This window comes from Equus asinus, unplaced genomic scaffold (genome assembly GCF_041296235.1).
Source record: "Equus asinus isolate D_3611 breed Donkey unplaced genomic scaffold, EquAss-T2T_v2 contig_105, whole genome shotgun sequence".
NCBI classification, from domain to species: Eukaryota; Metazoa; Chordata; class Mammalia; order Perissodactyla; family Equidae; genus Equus; species Equus asinus.
Genome location: NW_027224745.1, coordinates 30,001 through 43,519, shown reverse-complemented (window position 1 = coordinate 43,519; position 13,519 = coordinate 30,001). Strand labels below are relative to the sequence as shown.

Genomic DNA, 13,519 nt, shown 5'->3' with positions numbered 1-13,519 from the left:
GTGGCCGTGCGCGGGCGCCAACGGCGCGGCCTGCCGGACGAGAGCAGGGCAGGGCAGGGCAGGGCAGGGCAGGGCAGGGCAGGGCAGGGCAGGGCTGGGCAGGGCTGGGCAGGGCTGGGCTGGGCGGGAGGGCCGTGGCGTGGGGGCGGCCGTGGGAGCCGCAGGCTGGGGAGCGCCGCCTCGGCCGCCCGCCGCTGAGCGGCGCTCAGGCCAAGAGACCCGAGGGGCCTGAGCCTGGCGCCTGCGCTCTGGCCGACGGCTCGCCCGCAAGGGTCCGGCTCCGGGTGCGTTGGTGGCGAGGCAGGAGCGCGGTCTTGGATGGCGGGCGCGCTTTGGCAGAGTGGCTGCCGGCCGGCGGGCCGCCCGCGGAGGAGGCGCGCCGTCGTGTCGTCGTGGGTTTGGGCCCCCGAGGCGCCTTCGCGCGTGCAGACGGGGCTTGGCCCCGGCCGTGGGCCCGACGTGGCGTGTGGGCGACGGGGATCCAGGGCTTCGGCTCGCTGCTCCCCGGAGCCAGCTTGCCGGGTTGGGCCCGCGTGCCAGGCAGGCCCCGTGCAGGGAGGGCGCTGTGGTGGGCTGGCGAGCAGAAGGCCGGGCTGCGTGGGGCCCGGGAGGCAGGCATGTGTGGCCCGGGCGAGGCCCCGAGGTGAAAAGTCGTGGTGGGCACCACAGGCCACCGAGATGGGGACGGCGACCTGAGCAGGGTGTGGAGAGGATGGGCGGGCCGGGCGGCCGGGGGCTGTGGGAAAGGACAGCGTGTTGGACGGTGTGCCGCCCGTTGCGCAGGCGTGGCGCTCCAAGAGCGAGGCGCTGTGCGCCAGGCAGAAGTCGGAGGGTGACCCGTGGAGGGCTTTGCTCACGCAGGGTCGGGTGGGGTGGGGTGGGGTGGGGTGGGGGAGGGGGAGTGGGAGTGGGAGTGGGAGCGCGAGTGGGAGGGAGGGCTACACAACCCCCCTAATGGGGGGGCTCGTGTGCGGAGGGGGAAGGGGAGAGCAGGCGAGGAACGATGGGGCGCGAAGTCCTGAAGCCCCCGCGTGTGGGGTCCGGTGGGAAGGGTGTGTGAGTGAGTGGGCGGGGGCGCGCGCGCTGTGTCGGGAAGGCCGGTTGCCAGTGGGTTCGAGGCGCTGGGGCAGCCTCCTGGGCTGAGTGCGCCAGGCCCGCGCAGCGGCGGGCGTGAGAAGCGGGTGGGGTGGAGAGGCGTGCGTGTAGGGGCCTGGAGTTTGGCGCGGCGGCCACAGGCCGGAGCGCCAGCCCGGGCCGGCCAGGAAGGCGGCCAAGGGCGGCGCTCGGGTGTGCGGGAGGCCCGGGTAGGCGGGCGTTGGTTGGGCGGGCCAAAAGGTCGGCGTGTCAGGAGTGGGATTCGAACCCACGCCTCCAGGGGAGACTGCGACCTGAACGCAGCGCCTTAGACCGCTCGGCCATCCTGACGGCGGGCCTGGGCGCGTGGCCGCTCGCCTGGCTGGGAGCCGACGCGGCCGGCGGGGCCCTTGGCCGCCCGCGGCGCCTGGCGGGCGTCTTTGTGGGCGCGCCACGGACGGGACGCGCGCGCCGGCCGACGGGGAGCAAGGCCAGCGGACTCGCCCGGCTCCACCGCCGCCGCCGCCCCGTCGCCCACCCCGGGCGCCGGCCGGGACAAGGCCGCGGCCCGGCGCGCGCCCCCCTTCTCCTCGCCGCCTCGCTGGCCCTCTCGAGAGGGCCTCTTCCTCGCGGCGCGATCTCCGCACGGGAGGCAAGAGGCGGCGCAGACTCGGCATTTCCAGCCGCCGTCGCCGCCGCCGCCAGGGCCGGGCGCGCGGTCGGGGTCGTGTGCGGGCCGCGGGCCGCTTTGCTGGATGACGCGGTCGTTTGGCTGTCGGGTCGGATGGGGCACACGTGCCGGGCACCGGTGGCGGGCAGGGCCTCGAGGGCGGGGGTCGGCGTCGGCAGGCAGCCGGAGAGCGGTCGGGCGCCGGGGCGGCCGCCGCCGTCCTCGTTAGTATAGTGGTGAGTATCCCCGCCTGTCACGCGGGAGACCGGGGTTCGATTCCCCGACGGGGAGGCAAGACGTCCCTTTTTGGTGGCTGGCGCCGCTCTGCGTCCGGCCGCTTGCCCCCGAGGGCCCTTCTTCGCCCTGCCGCGCCCCGCCCTCCAGCCCCCGAGGGCGCTTCTTCGCCCTGCCCCGCCCTCCAGCCAGGCGCAGGCCGCCAACCCGTGCCCGGCCTGCCCACGGGGACCCCTCCCCGAGGCCCCCTCGCCGTCGGGCGGCGGTCGTTCGGCACGGCCGAGCCAAGGCTTCCTCTGCTCCCCGCAGCGCCCGACGAGCGGCCCGCCCCCAGCGGCTGGCGCACGGGGCTCCCTGCGACGCGACGCGACGCGCGACGCGCGCTGCACAGCTGCACAGCTGCCGGGACGGGCGGCGGGTGGGTCCTCTCTCGGTGCGCGCAGCTGCCTCGCCGAGCAGCCTGTGGAGAGGGGCTGGGGCGAGCCGGACGGTGGAGGGCGGGCGCCCGGCCGGGGCTTTGGCGGGGCGGTCGGCGTGGGAATGGCGGTCGCTTGGTGGCGCGGCAGCGAGGGCGCCCCCCAGAGGCGGTCCGTCCCGGCGGACGAGGGCTGCCGCGTCGGGCGCGGCGCTGGCGCTGGCGCGGGGCGGCGGTTGGTGGCGCCGGTGGCAGCGCCGCGCTGCGGGCGGGCGGGGCGTCGGAGCAGGGCTGCGCCAGGCGGCGGCGGCGGCGGCGGCGGCGGCGGCGGCCGGACTGCTGTGGCGCGAGCCCCGGGCCGGCGTCTCGGGGCAGGCCGGGCTGTGCGGCGTTGGTGGTATAGTGGTGAGCATAGCTGCCTTCCAAGCAGTTGACCCGGGTTCGATTCCCGGCCAACGCAGCGGGCCGACCTTTTGCCGAGCTGCGGGGCCCTCCCGCCCCGGAGGCGGGCGGCGGGCGGCGGGCGTGCGGCTGTGCGTGTGTGTGTGTGTGCGTGTGTGTGTGTGCGTGTGTGCGCGCGCAGCGTTTTGAGGGCGCGGCGAGCAGGAAGCCGGCGAGGGCGCGTGCCTGGGCCGGGGCGGCGGGCGGCTGGCCTGCGCAAGGCAGGGGGCCCCGGCGGCGAGGGAGCGGCGAGCGGGCGGGCTGCGGGCCCCGGGTCCAGGAGGCGCAGGCGAGGCGCGAAGCCCGACGCTCCCTGGTGGTCTAGTGGTTAGGATTCGGCGCTCTCACCGCCGCGGCCCGGGTTCGATTCCCGGTCAGGGAAGCCTTTCTTCTTCCTCTCCGCCTGCCCGCCTGCCGGCCGCCCGACCTCCGCCTCCCCGGCGCGGCGCGGGCGGCCGCGACCCCTCCCCCCACCACGCACACTTTTAGCCCGCGCCGGAGCTCGCTCGCTTCGCCCCTCGCCCCCTGGCCTCGGCCTCCCGACAAGGCCACCCGCCACGTCCAGCCCTGACCCTGCCACGCCCCCTCCACCCCTGCCAACGGCAGACCTTTCGGCCCCCGCTCGCCCCCTGGGCGTCTCCCCTCCTCCTCCTCCTCCTCCTCGGACGCTCGCCTCGCTTCCCCTCTTCCTCGGTGGCTGGGGCCGCCTCTCTCCCGCCGTGGCCGCGGGCGCACAGCCCCGCCGCCGGCCCCCGCACGCGCTTCGACTCTCCCGCAGCCTGGCTTCGGCCGCGACAGTTTCGCGGCCCCCAAGCCGCCCCTTGGTCCCTCCCGAGGTGGGGCCGCCGGTGGGGGCTGGGGCTGGGGGTGCGGGCGGGAGGGGGCAGGGGTCTCCCTGGACCGGTCGGGCCACCTGCCGAGACCTGTGGTCCCTGGCCTCGCCCCTCGCGCCAGCCAAGGCGCCGGCAGCTTTCCCGCCGCCGCCTGCCGGGTCCTGGGCCCGCTGCGTGTCCCGGGGGCCCGGCGATTGGGCGCCAGGGGCGTCTGGGTCTCGCGCGGGCGTGGGAGCCGAGGGCCCGGCCGCGGCGCCCGAGAGGCGGAGATGGGCCAGTGACCCTCGACCCGTCCGTCCGTCGGGCTAGCGAGACCAGCCCGCCGCGGAGGAGACAGAGCAGGGAGCTACAGGAGGCCGTTCCGGAAAACGCCACGGGCAAGCAGGTGGGGAGGGGCTGGGGGCGGACGGGTGGCGGGGGTGGCCAGCGTTTTCTTCCAGTGGCCTCAGCGACGCTCCGCGTCCTATGGCCAAGTGGCCGGGGCGTTCCCCGGAACTCTTGCCTCCCCCACGCCCCTCCCCCCACCGAGCTGGGACTTTGGACGGCGTTCCCCTTCCCGCCTCGGCGTCCACCCACGCCATCCCTCTCTCCAGCCCCGCATCCATCTTCTCCTGCGGCTGCTCCCCAAAGGAGATGGCAGCTCTCCGGCCCCTTGCCGCCACGACGGGCGCGCCGCCGTGAGCCAGCGGAGCTGAGTATCTGTCCAGGGACCGGTTCCGGCCGAGGCAGAGGGGAGGGCCGAGCCGATGAGCGGCAGGAAGCTGCCGCGGGCCCCACGCTGGACTTTGACGGAGCCGTTCTCCCCTGTGCCAAGGCGCCCCCGGTGGGCATAGGGGTGCGCCCCGTGAGCGCGGGAAGCTCCCCCACGGGCCCGGCCGGGGTGCTGGGCGTGCGCGTGCGGGGGCGGGAGACGGTGCGGGATGGAGGCGTCGGTCCCGGTGGGTGGCCCCCCACGCGGGTCAGGGCACAGGGCCAAGTGACCCCAGGAAGAGGGCACGGCGGTGAGCCGCGCGGTGGGTGGCGTGAGGAGGAGTCCCGGGTGTGCGAGCGGAGCGCCGCGGGCCCGGAGGAGGTGCGGGGCTTGCGGGAACGGGCCGCTCAGGCAGGGGCTCCGGGCGGCCAGGCCCCTTGGCCGGCACGGGTGGCGGCGGGTGAGATCTAGGGTTGGGGTGGGGACGAGGGGCCTGAGCGGGGGAGGGGGGACAGGGCCGGGGGAAGCGAGTCCTCGGGGCGGGTCGTGCGAGAGAGGACCACAGGGTCCGCGGGGTTGTTGGCGGATGGTGGGGCGGGGGGGCCTGGAGGCCGTAAGGAGCGGCGGGTGGCAAGCAGGGGCAGTGGGCTCCGGTGCGAGGAAGACGGAAGCCCCTGCGGTGGGAGAGGACGCCGGCGGGCGAGACTGGCTGTGCTGCGCTGCGAGGTGGTGAGGCTAAGGAGTAGGGTGAGAGGAGGGGTGGGGAGCGGGCAAGGGCGGGGAATGCCCCTGCCCCAGAGACAGAAACGACCTGTCCTGGGGACAGAGAGTCGCGTCTCGGGTGTGCGTTGGGGGTTGAGTTGAGAAGAGGCCAAAGGGACCAACGGAACGGAGGATCCCCGGCCGGGAAGGATTTGGAAAGTGGGGGCGCGGGGAGGAGGGGCCTGACAGGCGTCGGGGTGTTGGAGCAGTAGGGGGGTGGGGAGGGTGGAGGTGGAGGGGTTGGGGCTGGGGTGCGGCTTGGGGCTTGCAGGCTGGGGTGGCGGCGGCGGGCTTGGCAGTGTCCTCGGGGCGTCCTGGGGGCGGGGGTGGCGGCGAGGATTCGTCGTGGTGCCGGTGCTGACGCGTGGTGGACTTGGTGCTGGCGCCGGGGGAAGGGGGGGAGGGGCGGGGTGGGTGGACTGGGTGGCAGTGGCGGCGCAGGTGGTTTCGGTGGTGGAGGGCCCGGCGAGCGTTGGCAACCGATGGCGGCCGAGCGGGATCAGGTGAACACACGGCGGGCGTGCATGGTGACGATCTCGCGGAACTCTTTGGAAAGACTCGAGGGCGCGCCATCAGGACACGGGGACCCTCCGGGAGAAGGCGGTGGGTCACCCGTAGGAGCGGCACGTTCCTTCCTGCCGGCAGTGCCAACGCCGCGTAACTTGCCGGCCGGGGTCAGAGCGAGCCAGAGAGCGGGGAAAGGTGGCGGAGCGTGAGGAGGTGGGGCGTGCATGGGCCCGCGTGTGCTGCGGGAGAGTGTCCCTCGAAGGGAAACGCGTGACTCGAGCGGGGTCACGGGAAGGAAAAGAAGAGGGACAAGGAAGGAAGGTGCGCGGGCACGAGAGTGGCTGGGCCGTGAATGTGTCAGGGCACGGGGGTTTGGGGGGCGGGCGTTTGGTTCCCGGGGTGCGTGTTTGGGGGCGGAGGGGGGGGGGACTTTTGTCTCCAGGGCGAGAGCGAGGGCCCGGGGCGGGCGGAAGGTGTTGGTGTGTGGGGGCGGCCTCGAGCGCAGGAGAGAGGCAGCCTAAGCTGGACGTCGGGGCCGCGGGACCAAAAGGGGACGGGGTGCTGCATGGGCCGGGAATCGAACCCGGGCCTCCCGCGTGGCAGGCGAGAATTCTACCACTGAACCACCCATGCACCGGTGGCCGGCGCCACCAGGCGCCACCCCAGCGGCGCTCGCCACCAGCCGCCCGACACTGGTCACGGCCCTGCGGGGCCATCTCCTCCATCCGAGCCAGTCGGCGGACGGGGCAGCTGGAAGAGAGGCTGCGGGGCCCTGGAGGGCGCTCGGGGGCGGGCGCGGTAGGAGGGGGGTGCGGAGCAGGGAGACCCGGAGGCGCGGTGGCACCTGTGCGCCGAGGCGCGGAGGAGCCGCGACAGAGCGGGGCGGCCTCGGCCCATCCCGCGCCTTGTGTCCGGCCCAGGGCCGCCGCGACCCTGCCGGCGTCGCCGGAGGAAGCCAGGAGCCGCGCCCAGCCTGGCCCGCGCTCGAGTGCCAACGAGGGGCGGCGATCTGTGGCGGGCGACGTTCCCTTCGACGACCCACGGGCCCGTGCCCAAGTCCCCTGGGCGGCGGGCTTCCCCGCGGGTGCGCTGGGCGCGTGGCCGTGCGCGGGCGCCAACGGCGCGGCCTGCCGGACGAGAGCAGGGCAGGGCAGGGCAGGGCAGGGCAGGGCAGGGCAGGGCAGGGCAGGGCTGGGCAGGGCTGGGCAGGGCTGGGCTGGGCGGGAGGGCCGTGGCGTGGGGGCGGCCGTGGGAGCCGCAGGCTGGGGAGCGCCGCCTCGGCCGCCCGCCGCTGAGCGGCGCTCAGGCCAAGAGACCCGAGGGGCCTGAGCCTGGCGCCTGCGCTCTGGCCGACGGCTCGCCCGCAAGGGTCCGGCTCCGGGGTGCGTTGGTGGCGAGGCAGGAGCGCGGTCTTGGATGGCGGGCGCGCTTTGGCAGAGTGGCTGCCGGCCGGCGGGCCGCCCGCGGAGGAGGCGCGCCGTCGTGTCGTCGTGGGTTTGGGCCCCCGAGGCGCCTTCGCGCGTGCAGACGGGGCTTGGCCCCGGCCGTGGGCCCGACGTGGCGTGTGGGCGACGGGGATCCAGGGCTTCGGCTCGCTGCTCCCCGGAGCCAGCTTGCCGGGTTGGGCCCGCGTGCCAGGCAGGCCCCGTGCAGGGAGGGCGCTGTGGTGGGCTGGCGAGCAGAAGGCCGGGCTGCGTGGGGCCCGGGAGGCAGGCATGTGTGGCCCGGGCGAGGCCCCGAGGTGAAAAGTCGTGGTGGGCACCACAGGCCACCGAGATGGGGACGGCGACCTGAGCAGGGTGTGGAGAGGATGGGCGGGCCGGGCGGCCGGGGGCTGTGGGAAAGGACAGCGTGTTGGACGGTGTGCCGCCCGTTGCGCAGGCGTGGCGCTCCAAGAGCGAGGCGCTGTGCGCCAGGCAGAAGTCGGAGGGTGACCCGTGGAGGGCTTTGCTCACGCAGGGTCGGGTGGGGTGGGGTGGGGTGGGGTGGGGGAGGGGGAGTGGGAGTGGGAGTGGGAGCGCGAGTGGGAGGGAGGGCTACACAACCCCCCTAATGGGGGGGCTCGTGTGCGGAGGGGGAAGGGGAGAGCAGGCGAGGAACGATGGGGCGCGAAGTCCTGAAGCCCCCGCGTGTGGGGTCCGGTGGGAAGGGTGTGTGAGTGAGTGGGCGGGGGCGCGCGCGCTGTGTCGGGAAGGCCGGTTGCCAGTGGGTTCGAGGCGCTGGGGCAGCCTCCTGGGCTGAGTGCGCCAGGCCCGCGCAGCGGCGGGCGTGAGAAGCGGGTGGGGTGGAGAGGCGTGCGTGTAGGGGCCTGGAGTTTGGCGCGGCGGCCACAGGCCGGAGCGCCAGCCCGGGCCGGCCAGGAAGGCGGCCAAGGGCGGCGCTCGGGTGTGCGGGAGGCCCGGGTAGGCGGGCGTTGGTTGGGCGGGCCAAAAGGTCGGCGTGTCAGGAGTGGGATTCGAACCCACGCCTCCAGGGGAGACTGCGACCTGAACGCAGCGCCTTAGACCGCTCGGCCATCCTGACGGCGGGCCTGGGCGCGTGGCCGCTCGCCTGGCTGGGAGCCGACGCGGCCGGCGGGGCCCTTGGCCGCCCGCGGCGCCTGGCGGGCGTCTTTGTGGGCGCGCCACGGACGGGACGCGCGCGCCGGCCGACGGGGAGCAAGGCCAGCGGACTCGCCCGGCTCCACCGCCGCCGCCGCCCCGTCGCCCACCCCGGGCGCCGGCCGGGACAAGGCCGCGGCCCGGCGCGCGCCCCCCTTCTCCTCGCCGCCTCGCTGGCCCTCTCGAGAGGGCCTCTTCCTCGCGGCGCGATCTCCGCACGGGAGGCAAGAGGCGGCGCAGACTCGGCATTTCCAGCCGCCGTCGCCGCCGCCGCCAGGGCCGGGCGCGCGGTCGGGGTCGTGTGCGGGCCGCGGGCCGCTTTGCTGGATGACGCGGTCGTTTGACTGTCGGGTCGGATGGGGCACACGCGCCGGGCACCGGTGGCGGGCAGGGCCTCGAGGGCGGGGGTCGGCGTCGGCAGGCAGCCGGAGAGCGGTCGGGCGCCGGGGCGGCCGCCGCCGTCCTCGTTAGTATAGTGGTGAGTATCCCCGCCTGTCACGCGGGAGACCGGGGTTCGATTCCCCGACGGGGAGGCAAGACGTCCCTTTTTGGTGGCTGGCGCCGCTCTGCGTCCGGCCGCTTGCCCCCGAGGGCCCTTCTTCGCCCTGCCGCGCCCCGCCCTCCAGCCCCCGAGGGCGCTTCTTCGCCCTGCCCCGCCCTCCAGCCAGGCGCAGGCCGCCAACCCGTGCCCGGCCTGCCCACGGGGGAGCCCTCGCCGTCGGGCGGCGGTCATTCGGCACGGCCGAGCCAAAGCTTCCTCTGCTCCCCGCAGCGCCCGACGAGCGGCCCGCCCCCAGCGGCTGGCGCACGGGGCTCCCTGCGACGCGACGCGACGCGCGACGCGCGCTGCACAGCTGCACAGCTGCCGGGACGGGCGGCGGGTGGGTCCTCTCTCGGTGCGCGCAGCTGCCTCGCCGAGCAGCCGGTGGAGAAGGGCTGGGGCGAGCCGGACGGTGGAGGGCGGGCGCCCGGCCGGGGCTTTGGCGGGGCGGTCGGCGTGGGAATGGCGGTCGCTTGGTGGAGTGGCAGCGAGGGCGCTCCCCAGAGGCGGTCCGTCCCGGCGGACGAGGGCTGCCGCGTCGGGCGCGGCGCGGCGCTGGCGCTGGCGCGGGGCGGCGGTTGGTGGCGCCGGTGGCAGCGCCGCGCTGCGGGCGGGCGGGGCGTCGGAGCAGGGCTGCGCCAGGCGGCGGCGGCCGGACGGCTGTGGCGCGAGCCCCGGGCCGGCGTCTCGGGGCACGCCGGGCTGTGCGGCGTTGGTGGTATAGTGGTGAGCATAGCTGCCTTCCAAGCAGTTGACCCGGGTTCGATTCCCGGCCAACGCAGCGGGCCGACCTTTTGCCGAGCTGCGGGGCCCTCCCGCCCCGGAGGCGGGCGGCGGGCGGCGGGCGTGCCGCTGTGCGTCTGTGTGTGTGTGTGTGTGTGTGTGCGCGCGCGCGCGCGCGCGCAGCGTTTTGAGGGCGCGGCGAGCAGGAAGCCGGCGAGGGCGCGTGCCTGGGCCGGGGCGGCGGGCGGCTGGCCTGCGCAAGGCAGGGGGCCCCGGCGGCGAGGGAGCGGCGAGCGGGCGGGCTGCGGACCCCGGGTCCAGGAGGCGCAGGCGAGGCGCGAAGCCCGCCGCTCCCTGGTGGTCTAGTGGTTAGGATTCGGCGCTCTCACCGCCGCGGCCCGGGTTCGATTCCCGGTCAGGGAAGCCTTTCTTCTTCCTCTCCGCCTGCCCGCCTGCCGGCCGCCCGACCTCCGCCTCCCCGGCGCGGCGCGGGCGGCCGCGACCCCTCCCCCCACCACGCACACTTTTAGCCCGCGCCGGAGCTCGCTCGCTTCGCCCCTCGCCCCCTGGCCTCGGCCTCCCGACAAGGCCACCCGCCACGTCCAGCCCTGACCCTGCCACGCCCCCTCCACCCCTGCCAACGGCAGACCTTTCGGCCCCCGCTCGCCCCCTGGGCGTCTCCCCTCCTCCTCCTCCTCCTCCTCCTCGGACGCTCGCCTCGCTTCCCCTCTTCCTCGGTGGCTGGGGCCGCCTCTCTCCCGCCGTGGCCGCGGGCGCACAGCCCCGCCGCCGGCCCCCGCACGCGCTTCGACTCTCCCGCAGCCTGGCTTCGGCCGCGACAGTTTCGCGGCCCCCAAGCCGCCCCTTGGTCCCTCCCGAGGTGGGGCCGCCGGTGGGGGCTGGGGCTGGGGGTGCGGGCGGGAGGGGGCAGGGGTCTCCCTGGACCGGTCGGGCCACCTGCCGAGACCTGTGGTCCCTGGCCTCGCCCCTCGCGCCAGCCAAGGCGCCGGCAGCTTTCCCGCCGCCGCCTGCCGGGTCCTGGGCCCGCTGCGTGTCCCGGGGGCCCGGCGATTGGGCGCCAGGGGCGTCTGGGTCTCGCGCGGGCGTGGGAGCCGAGGGCCCGGCCGCGGCGCCCGAGAGGCGGAGATGGGCCAGTGACCCTCGACCCGTCCGTCCGTCGGGCTAGCGAGACCAGCCCGCCGCGGAGGAGACAGAGCAGGGAGCTACAGGAGGCCGTTCCGGAAAACGCCACGGGCAAGCAGGTGGGGAGGGGCTGGGGGCGGACGGGTGGCGGGGGTGGCCAGCGTTTTCTTCCAGTGGCCTCAGCGACGCTCCGCGTCCTATGGCCAAGTGGCCGGGGCGTTCCCCGGAACTCTTGCCTCCCCCACGCCCCTCCCCCCACCGAGCTGGGACTTTGGACGGCGTTCCCCTTCCCGCCTCGGCGTCCACCCACGCCATCCCTCTCTCCAGCCCCGCATCCATCTTCTCCTGCGGCTGCTCCCCAAAGGAGATGGCAGCTCTCCGGCCCCTTGCCGCCACGACGGGCGCGCCGCCGTGAGCCAGCGGAGCTGAGTATCTGTCCAGGGACCGGTTCCGGCCGAGGCAGAGGGGAGGGCCGAGCCGATGAGCGGCAGGAAGCTGCCGCGGGCCCCACGCTGGACTTTGACGGAGCCGTTCTCCCCTGTGCCAAGGCGCCCCCGGTGGGCATAGGGGTGCGCCCCGTGAGCGCGGGAAGCTCCCCCACGGGCCCGGCCGGGGTGCTGGGCGTGCGCGTGCGGGGGCGGGAGACGGTGCGGGATGGAGGCGTCGGTCCCGGTGGGTGGCCCCCCACGCGGGTCAGGGCACAGGGCCAAGTGACCCCAGGAAGAGGGCACGGCGGTGAGCCGCGCGGTGGGTGGCGTGAGGAGGAGTCCCGGGTGTGCGAGCGGAGCGCCGCGGGCCCGGAGGAGGTGCGGGGCTTGCGGGAACGGGCCGCTCAGGCAGGGGCTCCGGGCGGCCAGGCCCCTTGGCCGGCACGGGTGGCGGCGGGTGAGATCTAGGGTTGGGGTGGGGACGAGGGGCCTGAGCGGGGGAGGGGGGACAGGGCCGGGGGAAGCGAGTCCTCGGGGCGGGTCGTGCGAGAGAGGACCACAGGGTCCGCGGGGTTGTTGGCGGATGGTGGGGCGGGGGGGCCTGGAGGCCGTAAGGAGCGGCGGGTGGCAAGCAGGGGCAGTGGGCTCCGGTGCGAGGAAGACGGAAGCCCCTGCGGTGGGAGAGGACGCCGGCGGGCGAGACTGGCTGTGCTGCGCTGCGAGGTGGTGAGGCTAAGGAGTAGGGTGAGAGGAGGGGTGGGGAGCGGGCAAGGGCGGGGAATGCCCCTGCCCCAGAGACAGAAACGACCTGTCCTGGGGACAGAGAGTCGCGTCTCGGGTGTGCGTTGGGGGTTGAGTTGAGAAGAGGCCAAAGGGACCAACGGAACGGAGGATCCCCGGCCGGGAAGGATTTGGAAAGTGGGGGCGCGGGGAGGAGGGGCCTGACAGGCGTCGGGGTGTTGGAGCAGTAGGGGGGTGGGGAGGGTGGAGGTGGAGGGGTTGGGGCTGGGGTGCGGCTTGGGGCTTGCAGGCTGGGGTGGCGGCGGCGGGCTTGGCAGTGTCCTCGGGGCGTCCTGGGGGCGGGGGTGGCGGCGAGGATTCGTCGTGGTGCCGGTGCTGACGCGTGGTGGACTTGGTGCTGGCGCCGGGGGAAGGGGGGGAGGGGCGGGGTGGGTGGACTGGGTGGCAGTGGCGGCGCAGGTGGTTTCGGTGGTGGAGGGCCCGGCGAGCGTTGGCAACCGATGGCGGCCGAGCGGGATCAGGTGAACACACGGCGGGCGTGCATGGTGACGATCTCGCGGAACTCTTTGGAAAGACTCGAGGGCGCGCCATCAGGACACGGGGACCCTCCGGGAGAAGGCGGTGGGTCACCCGTAGGAGCGGCACGTTCCTTCCTGCCGGCAGTGCCAACGCCGCGTAACTTGCCGGCCGGGGTCAGAGCGAGCCAGAGAGCGGGGAAAGGTGGCGGAGCGTGAGGAGGTGGGGCGTGCATGGGCCCGCGTGTGCTGCGGGAGAGTGTCCCTCGAAGGGAAACGCGTGACTCGAGCGGGGTCACGGGAAGGAAAAGAAGAGGGACAAGGAAGGAAGGTGCGCGGGCACGAGAGTGGCTGGGCCGTGAATGTGTCAGGGCACGGGGGTTTGGGGGGCGGGCGTTTGGTTCCCGGGGTGCGTGTTTGGGGGCGGAGGGGGGGGGGACTTTTGTCTCCAGGGCGAGAGCGAGGGCCCGGGGCGGGCGGAAGGTGTTGGTGTGTGGGGGCGGCCTCGAGCGCAGGAGAGAGGCAGCCTAAGCTGGACGTCGGGGCCGCGGGACCAAAAGGGGACGGGGTGCTGCATGGGCCGGGAATCGAACCCGGGCCTCCCGCGTGGCAGGCGAGAATTCTACCACTGAACCACCCATGCACCGGTGGCCGGCGCCACCAGGCGCCGCCCCAGCGGCGCTCGCCACCAGCCGCCCGACACTGGTCACGGCCCTGCGGGGCCATCTCCTCCATCCGAGCCAGTCGGCGGACGGGGCAGCTGGAAGAGAGGCTGCGGGGCCCTGGAGGGCGCTCGGGGGCGGGCGCGGTAGGAGGGGGGTGCGGAGCAGGGAGACCCGGAGGCGCGGTGGCACCTGTGCGCCGAGGCGCGGAGGAGCCGCGACAGAGCGGGGCGGCCTCGGCCCATCCCGCGCCTTGTGTCCGGCCCAGGGCCGCCGCGACCCTGCCGGCGTCGCCGGAGGAAGCCAGGAGCCGCGCCCAGCCTGGCCCGCGCTCGAGTGCCAACGAGGGGCGGCGATCTGTGGCGGGCGACGTTCCCTTCGACGACCCACGGGCCCGTGCCCAAGTCCCCTGGGCGGCGGGCTTCCCCGCGGGTGCGCTGGGCGCGTGGCCGTGCGCGGGCGCCAACGGCGCGGCCTGCCGGACGAGAGCAGGGCAGGGCAGGGCAGGGCAGGGCAGGGCAGGGCAGGGCAGGGCAGGG

The 13,519-nt window shown here is 75.6% G+C and overlaps 10 non-coding genes across 10 annotated transcripts; 6 read left to right on the top strand and 4 right to left on the bottom strand.

Annotated features, from left to right (window-relative positions):
- Window positions 1–1,342: 1,342 nt before the first annotated feature.
- On the bottom strand, window positions 1,343–1,425 carry TRNAL-CAG (transfer RNA leucine (anticodon CAG)). Its single transcript has one exon. It is a non-coding gene; the product is annotated as a tRNA-Leu (tRNA).
- Window positions 1,426–1,963: 538 nt separating this feature from the next.
- TRNAD-GUC (transfer RNA aspartic acid (anticodon GUC)) lies at window positions 1,964–2,035 on the top strand. The gene has a single exon. It is a non-coding gene; the product is annotated as a tRNA-Asp (tRNA).
- Window positions 2,036–2,781: 746 nt separating this feature from the next.
- TRNAG-UCC (transfer RNA glycine (anticodon UCC)) lies at window positions 2,782–2,853 on the top strand. Its single transcript has one exon. It is a non-coding gene; the product is annotated as a tRNA-Gly (tRNA).
- Window positions 2,854–3,144: 291 nt separating this feature from the next.
- On the top strand, window positions 3,145–3,216 carry TRNAE-CUC (transfer RNA glutamic acid (anticodon CUC)). The gene has a single exon. It is a non-coding gene; the product is annotated as a tRNA-Glu (tRNA).
- Window positions 3,217–6,189: 2,973 nt separating this feature from the next.
- TRNAG-GCC (transfer RNA glycine (anticodon GCC)) lies at window positions 6,190–6,260 on the bottom strand. Its single transcript has one exon. It is a non-coding gene; the product is annotated as a tRNA-Gly (tRNA).
- A 1,807-nt stretch (window positions 6,261–8,067) lies between these two features.
- On the bottom strand, window positions 8,068–8,150 carry TRNAL-CAG (transfer RNA leucine (anticodon CAG)). The gene has a single exon. It is a non-coding gene; the product is annotated as a tRNA-Leu (tRNA).
- Window positions 8,151–8,688: 538 nt separating this feature from the next.
- On the top strand, window positions 8,689–8,760 carry TRNAD-GUC (transfer RNA aspartic acid (anticodon GUC)). The gene has a single exon. It is a non-coding gene; the product is annotated as a tRNA-Asp (tRNA).
- Window positions 8,761–9,477: 717 nt separating this feature from the next.
- TRNAG-UCC (transfer RNA glycine (anticodon UCC)) lies at window positions 9,478–9,549 on the top strand. Its single transcript has one exon. It is a non-coding gene; the product is annotated as a tRNA-Gly (tRNA).
- A 293-nt stretch (window positions 9,550–9,842) lies between these two features.
- Window positions 9,843–9,914, top strand: TRNAE-CUC (transfer RNA glutamic acid (anticodon CUC)). The gene has a single exon. It is a non-coding gene; the product is annotated as a tRNA-Glu (tRNA).
- Window positions 9,915–12,890: 2,976 nt separating this feature from the next.
- On the bottom strand, window positions 12,891–12,961 carry TRNAG-GCC (transfer RNA glycine (anticodon GCC)). Its single transcript has one exon. It is a non-coding gene; the product is annotated as a tRNA-Gly (tRNA).
- Between the last annotated feature and the right edge of the window lie 558 nt (window positions 12,962–13,519).